Source organism: Neophocaena asiaeorientalis, unplaced genomic scaffold (genome assembly GCF_003031525.2).
Source record: "Neophocaena asiaeorientalis asiaeorientalis breed wild unplaced genomic scaffold, Neophocaena_asiaeorientalis_V1.1 scaffold332, whole genome shotgun sequence".
NCBI lineage: Eukaryota > Metazoa > Chordata > Mammalia > Artiodactyla > Phocoenidae > Neophocaena > Neophocaena asiaeorientalis.
In genome coordinates, this window is record NW_020173111.1 from 2,295,117 (window position 1) to 2,302,474 (window position 7,358).

A 7,358-nucleotide genomic window follows, 5' to 3' on the forward strand; every position below is an offset into this window, starting at 1 on the left:
CTGTACTGTTTCCACAACACCATTGACACCATTCTGCCTGTGCTTGGAGGTCCACAGCCCTCCCACAAAAACACACACGCGTTCCTGACAAGGAGGCTGGAACCCTGCCATGAGCTCTCTTTCTTCCTGGTTACCATGAACAGCCCCTAAAAAGCAGCAGGCACCCCTGAAGGAATTATCAGCCATTTCTACTTGAGTGTAAATTAGTTATCAGACCCTGAGACTGGAGCCGAATGCAGGGCCCTGCACCAAGTGACACATGGCAGGTGAAGAGGAAGAGGTCCCTGGGCAGGGCTGTGCCCTGGGAGGGGCTGGGTGGAACTTCCCTGGAAGCACCTGTGCCCTGGGCCCTGTGAAGTGTCCAGGGGTGGAGGTGCAGGGCGACGTGGAAAGAGCACTGACTTTTCTCGGGTTCCAATTTGAGCTCTACCACCTCTTACCTGCGTGGCCTTGGGTGAGCCAGTCACCTCCCTGAGCCTCACAACCTCACCTGTGCCACAGGGATACTATTACCGTATCTACCTTGCAGGTGGGGTTCCTCGAGAAGATGCTCCATCCCAGGGTTCTCAAATTGACTGAACATTGGAAGCCCCTGCAGGGCTCCTTAGAACCTAGGGTCCCTACCCCAGAGTTTCTGCTTTAGTTAGTCCGGGGAGGGGCCTAACTAACTAACTAACTAACAGGTGCCCTAACAAGTTCCCAGGTGGTTCTGATGCTGCTTGTGCTGGGACCACTCCTCTACAAAAGATCTCTGTGAGAACAGACTTGTGGTTGTCAAGGGGAGGGGGAGGTGGGGTGGGGGAGGGATGGAGGGGGAGGTTGGGATTAGCAGATGCAAACTGTGATACAGAGAATGGATAAAGAACAAGGTCCTACTGTACAGCACAGAGAACTGTGTTCACTATCCTGTGATAAACCATAATGGAAAAGAGTACGAAAAAGAATATATGTATGAATATCTACGTATATAAAACAGTCACTTTGCTGTACAGCAGAAATTAACACAACATTGTAAATCACTGTACTTCAATAAAATAAATTTTTAAAAAAGATCTCTATGAAACTAGGAGATCAGGAAGGGGGGCAGGTGCAGAGCAGAGCCTATAAAAGACACTAAATACAAACTTGACATTTTGCAGGGATTTCACGCCCCTGTCACCACAGTTGGACAGAGGGTACCCAGGAGGCAAAGAAGAGGTGGCTACGGGGCCGAGGTTCAAGGGTCAGGGCTCTGAGCTCTGTCCAATAACCCCTCCTTTAATCCCCCCATCTACTCTGTAACACTGCAGTGAGCAGGTCTTTTGCACCTACTTCATACATGAAGAAACAGGCTGGGAGAGGTCATGGGACATGTCCAAGGTCATGCAGGCAGCAAGGTGGAAATTGAATCGGAAGCCAGACCTCTGACTCTGACCCCTGGACATTTTCTAACCACCACACCGCCTCTCCTAAGGGTCATCCAGTGGATGTAAAAATATATTAAGAACAGCGCAAACCCGTGCGGGTGGTTCTTCCCCGCCTGGATGGCCCGGAAGCCCCAGCTCTGCAGAGACCTCTCTTTGCCCCCAGGCTTTGGTTCGTGCCACCCCGCCCCCCCAGTTCCTTGCCCTTATGGGTCCTTCTGCCTTTCTGGAAAGGGACTGTAGCCATTGATGCTCCCCCCGCCCCCAGGCCCTGATGCAGTGCCAACACCCAGGAGGTGCTCAGTGAACTTGGGCTTCTCCTCCCCTCCTCCCCCGGCCCCAGCCCAGCTCCCTGCTCTCCACCCCCCTGGGAAAGGCAGTCCTCAGAGCCCCTCAAAAGTGAGATTCCCCCCTCCTGAGCCCCGGGAGCCTGTACAGGCTGCCTGAGTGGAGTGGGAGGGAGGCATGCTGCATCCCCCCAGGCCAGCTGACAGGGTCAGAGGGGAAACTGCATTTCCTGCTGGGCCCCTGAGGAGCCTTGTCTCTCAGAGAGGCCGGCTGGGTCTCTGCACCGGAGCTCCTGGGGAGAGGGGGCAGGGATACGGGAGGAAGGAGGGAGGAAGAGGAGAAGGGGAGCGAGAGGAAGGCAGGCATGGAGAAGAGGAAGGACAGGGCAAAGGGGAAGGGAGGCAGAGGGGGTTGCGAGAGAAAGAGAAAAAGAGGCAGAGGCGAGAACCAGAGACACAGGGTGACGGAAGATTGGAGAGCATGAGATGCTGCGAGGAAGAGGCAGGAGAAAAGCGTCAGAGAAACAGGAGAGGGAGAGCACGTTAGAGACGAAGTAGAAAGAGGTGTGAGAAAAAGACCGAGATGCTTAGACAAAGACCAACAGACAGGCAGAAATCTCCAGAGACCAGGCCGACGAGGCCCCGAGGAAACTTGAATTTCCCACACCTGGCAGATTTTCTTTTGGGTTTTCTTTGCGTCTGTGCTGTGAGGCTTCAGGCCAGGGGCCAGCACCACATCGAATTGACCAATAAACATCACCGTCATGGCCACTGATGGCCTGATGGGTAACGGCCCAGCCGTAGAATTTGGAGGAAGCTGGCTGGGCCCGGGGAGTGGGGGTGAGAAGTTGTCAGCTCCCTACAAGCCATGGGGAAGAGTTCCCCTGGAGCGCTGACTTGTAACAGACTCTTGGGAAATCCCCTGCCCACCCTCCCCCAAGCACATCCAGAAATTCTTTTTTTTCTTTCCTATTATAGTTTATTACAAGATATTGAATATAGTTCCCTGTGCTCTACAGTAAGACCTTGTTGTTTATCTCTTTTATATATAGTAGTGTGTATCTCCTAATCCCAAACTCCTAATTTACCCCTCCCCGCCCTTTTCCCCTTTGGTAATTGTAAATTTGTTTTCTATGTCCTGAGTCTGTTTCTGTTTTGTAAGTAAGTTCATTTGTTTCATTTTTTAGACTCTTTAGGGTCTCAATTTATGCCTCAGAGGGTGAAGAGACGAAGTAGAAAGAGGTGTGAGAAAAAGACCGAGAGGCTTAGACAAAGGCCAACAGACAGGCAGAAACCTCCAGAGACCAGGCCGAAGAGGGCCTGAGGAAACACTTGAATTTCCCACACCTCGCAGATTTTCTTTTGGGTTTTCTTTGTGTCTGTGCTGTGAGGCTTCAGGCCAGGGGCCAGCACCACATCGAATTGACCAATAAACATCACCGTCATGGCCACTGATGGCCTGATGGTTAGCGGCCCAGCCGTAGAATTTGGAGGAAGCTGGCTGGGCCTGGGGAGTGGGGGTGAGAAGTTGTCAGCTCCCTACAAGCCATGGGGAAGAGTTCCCCTGGAGCGCTGACTTGTAACAGACTCTTGGGAAATCCCCTGCCCACCCTCCCCCAAGCACATCCAGAAATTCTTTTTTTTCTTTCCTATTATAGTTTATTACAAGATATTGAATATAGTTCCCTGTGCTCTACAGTAAGACCTTGTTGTTTATCTCTTTTATATATAGTAGTGTGTATCTCCTAATCCCAAACTCCTAATTTACCCCTCCCCGCCCTTTTCCCCTTTGGTAATTGTAAATTTGTTTTCTATGTCCTGAGTCTGTTTCTGTTTTGTAAGTAAGTTCATTTGTTTCATTTTTTAGACTCTTTAGGGTCTCAATTTATGCCTCTGGGACAAGGACATTTCTCAAGGGGGCATGGAACACTTTAAACCAACCATTCAGTGGATAAAGAAGATGTGGTACATAAATACAATGGAATACTACTCAGCCACTAAAAAAATGAAATAATGCCATTGGCAGCAACGTATGGACCTAGAGGTTATCAAGGGAAGTGGTCAGCTCCCCACAAGTCATGGGGAAGAGTCCCCCTGGGGCCCTGACTTGTAACAGACTCTTGGGAAAGCCCCTGGCCACCCTCCCCCAAGCACATCCAGAAATTCTTTTTTTTTCTTTTCTATTATAGTTTATTACAAAATACTGAATATAGTTCCCTGTGCTCTACAGTAAGACCTTGTTGTTTATGTCTTTTACGTATAGTAGTGTGTATCTCCTAATCCCAAGCTCCTAATTTATCCCTCCACATCCCTCCCCCTTTGGTAACCATAAATTTGTTTTCTATGTCTGTGAGACTCTTTCTGGTTTGTAAATAAGTTCATTTGTATCTCTCTCTCTTTCTTTTTTAGATTCCACATATAAGTGATATCCTATGATATTTCTCTTTCTCTGTCTGGCTTACTTCACTTAGTATGATAATCTCTAGGTCCATCCATGAAATAATGCAAATGGCATTATTTCATTCTTTTTCATGGCTGAGTAATACTCCATCGCATACATAAATACCACATCTTTATCCATTCATCTGTCGATGGACATCTAGGTTGCTTCCACGTCTTGGCTGTTGTAAATAGTGCTGCAATGAACACTGGGGTGCATGTATCTTTTCAAATTAGAGTTTTCTCCAGATATATGCCCAGGAGGGGTATTGCAGGATCATACGGTAACTCTATTTTTAGTTTTTTAAGGAACCTCCATATTGTTCTCCATAGCGGCTGTACCAATTTACATTTCCACCAACTGTGTAGGAGGGTTCTTTTACCTCCACACCCCCTCAAGCATTTATTATTTGTAGATTTTTTGATGATAGACATTCTGACTGATGTGAGGTGATACCTCATTGTAGTTTTGATTTGATTTCTCTGATAATTCGTGATGTTGAGCATCTTTTCATGTGCCTGTTGGCCATCTGTATTTCTTCTTCGCAGAAATGTCTAGATCCTCTGCCCATTTTTTGATTGTGTTCTTTGTTTTTTTTATATTGAGTTGTATTAGCTGCTTGTACATTTTGGAAATTAATCCATTGTTGGTCCCATCGTTTGCAAATATTTTCTCCCATTTTGTAGGTTGTCTTTTTGTTTTATTTATGGTTTCCTTTGCTGTGCAAAATCTTTTAAGTTTAATTATGTCCCATTTGTTTATTTTTATTTCCTTTACTCTAGGAGACAGAACCAAAAAATATTGCTGCAATTTATGTCTGAGTTGTTCTCCCTATATTTTCATCTAGGACTTTTCTAGTATCGGTCTTACATTTAAGACTGGATCTTAGAGGAAATGCTTTCAGCTTTTTACCATTGAGTATGATGTTAGCTGTGGGTTTGTCATATATGGCCTTTATTATGTTGAGGTAGCTTCCCTTTATGCCCACTTTCTGAAGAGTTTTTATCATACATGGATGTTGAATTTTATCGAAAGCTTTTCCTGCATCTATTGAGATGATCATATGGTTTTTATTCTTCAATTTTTTGATGTGGTATAGCACACTGATTGATTTGAAGATATTGAAAAATCCTTGCATGCCTGGGATAAACCCCACTTGATCGTGGTGTATGATCCTTTTAGTGTGCTGTTGGATTCTGTTTGCTAGTCTTTTGTTGAGGATTTTTGCATCTGTGTTCATCAGTGATATTGACCTGTAATTTTCTTTTTTGGTGCTATCTTTGTCTGGTTCCAGGATGATGGTAGCCTCAGAAAGTGAGTTTGGAAGTGTTCCTTCCTCTGCAAGTTTTTGGAATAGTTTCAGAAGGATAGGTGTTATGGTGCCTCTAAATGGTAGAATTTACCTGTGAAGCCATCTGGTCCTGGACTTTTGTTTGCTGGGAATTTTTAAATTAGTGATCCAATTTCAGTTCTCGTAATTGGTCTGTTCATATTTTCTATTTCTTCCCAGTTCAGTCTTGGGAGATTATACCTTTCTAAGAATTTGTCCATTTCTTCTTGGTTGTCCATTTTATTGGCATATAGTTGCTTGTAGTAGTCTCTTATGGGCCCTTGTATTTCTGTGGTGTCGGTTGTAACTTCTCCTTTTTCATTTCTGACTTTATTAATTTGATTTTGATTTGATTTGATTGATCTCCCTTTTTTTCTTGATGAGTCTGGCTAAAGGGTTATCAATTTTCTTTATCTTTTCCAAGAACCGGGTTTTAGTTTCACTGAACTTTTCTATTGTTTTTTTAGTATCTATTTCATTTAGTTCTGCTCCGATCTTTATGATTTCTTTCCTTTTACTAACTTTGAGTTTTGTTTGTTCTTCTCTCTGTAGCTGCTTTAGGTGTAAGGTTATTTATTTAAGACGTCTCTTGTTTCCTGAGGTAAGTTTGTATTGCTATAAACTTCCCTCTGAGAACTGTTTTGCTGTGTCCTTAGGTTTTGGATCATCGTGTTTTCACTTTCATTTGTCTGTAGGTATTTTTTGATTTCCTCTTTGATGTCCTCAATGATCCATTGGTTGTTTAATAGCATATTGTTTAGCTTCCAGATGTTTGTGTTTTTTGCAGTTTATTTCTTGTAGTTGATTTCTAATATCACAGCATTGTGGTTGGAAAGGATGCTTGATATGATTTGTTTTCTAAAATTTACCGAGGCTTGCTTTGTGACCCAGCATGTGATCTATCCTGGAGAAAGTTGCATGAACACCTGAAAAGAATGTGTGTTCTGGGCTTCCCTGGTGGCGCAGTGGTTGAGAGTCCGCCTGCCGATGCAGGGGACACGGGTTCATGCCCTGGTCTGGGAGGATCCCACGTGCCGCAGAGCGGCTGGGCCCATGAACCGTGGCCACTGGGCCTGCGCGTCCAGAGCCTGTGCTCCGCAGTGGGAGAGACTGCAACAGTGAGAGGCCCACATACCACAAAAAAAAAAGAATGGGTATTCTGCCGCTTTCAGATGGAATGCTCTATAAATATCAGTTAAGTCCGTCTGGACTAATGTGTGATTTAAGGCCTGTGTTTCCTTATTAATTTTCTGTCAATGGATGATCTGTCCGTTGGCGTAACTGGGGACTCAAACTCCCCCACTATTACTGTGTTACCGTCAATGTCTCCTTTTATGTCTGATAACATTTGCCTTATGTATTGAGGTGCTCCTATCTTGGGTGCATATAAATTTACCATTGTTATATTTTCTTGCATTGATCCCTTGATCATATGCAGTGTCCTTCTTTGTCTCTTGTAACAGTCTTTATTTTAAAGTCTATTTTGGGACTTCCCTGGTGGTCCAGTGGTTAAGTATCTGCCTTCCAATGCGGGGGACGTGGGTTCGATCCCTGGTTGAGAAACTAAGATCCCACATGCCACAGTGCAACTAAGCCCGCATGCCACAACTAGAGAGAAGCCTGTGTGCCACAACAAAGAGCCCATGCACCACAACAAAAGATCCCACATGCTGCAACGAAGATCCCGTGTGCCACAACTAAAACCCGACACAGCCAATAAATAAATAAAGAAAATTTTTAAAAATAAAATAAAGTCTATTTTGTCTGATATAAGTATTGCTACTCCAGCTTTCTTTTGATTTCCATTTGCATGGAATACCTTTTTCCATCCCCTCACTTTCAGTCTGTATGTCTCTAGATCTGAAGTGGGTCTCTTTTAACCTTTTTTTTTTTTTTTT